This window comes from Vombatus ursinus, unplaced genomic scaffold, assembly GCF_900497805.2.
Source record: "Vombatus ursinus unplaced genomic scaffold, bare-nosed wombat genome assembly UNPS02014818.1, whole genome shotgun sequence".
NCBI classification, from domain to species: Eukaryota; Metazoa; Chordata; class Mammalia; order Diprotodontia; family Vombatidae; genus Vombatus; species Vombatus ursinus.
Genome location: NW_020954596.1, coordinates 6,862,144 through 6,862,872, shown reverse-complemented (window position 1 = coordinate 6,862,872; position 729 = coordinate 6,862,144).

Below are 729 nucleotides of genomic sequence, written 5' to 3'. Positions count from 1 at the left end.
CGTCCTTGAAATTCTAAGCTTCCAAGTTTAGAGCTCTTAGAACACCTGGAACTCTTAAACACAACCTTAGAGGGATAGGGTGGAGTCTCAAATCACTTTTAAAGATATGCAGCCTAGTCACACATTTTTCCTTCCAGTAAGTTGACCTCCTGATCCAGATCACATACCAAGCACAGGAGAAATGCATGAGACACATGGAGAGGCAAACAGACCACAAATGCCCCGCAGTAGCCTTCCCGGAGCATCACCGGACAATATAAAAATAGCTAAAATGGGAAAGACTCCCTGTGTTACTCACACAGGGCAAATGTACCCTATCATGTGTGGTGTTGTTATTCAATCACTCAGTCTGAGTTTTTGTGATCCCATGACCATAGCACGCCAGACTTTTCTGTCTTCCACTATCTCCCAAAGTCTGTCCGAATTCATGTTCATTGTTTCCATGATACTGTCTGTCCATCTCATTCTCTACCATCCTCTTCTCCTTTTGCCTTCAATCTTTCCCAACATCAGTCTTTTCCAGTGAATCCCATCTTCTCATTAAGTGGCCAAAGTATTTAAGCTTCAGCTTCAGTATTTGCCTTTCCAGTGAATAGCCTGAATTAATTTCCTTAAGAATTGACTGCATTACTGGGAAATAAGAAATACAGGAAATGGGATACAGAAGTCCATCCTGCCCTACAGGAAAATTGAAGGGGAAGGGAATAAGAGAAGGCGGGGGGGGGGGGG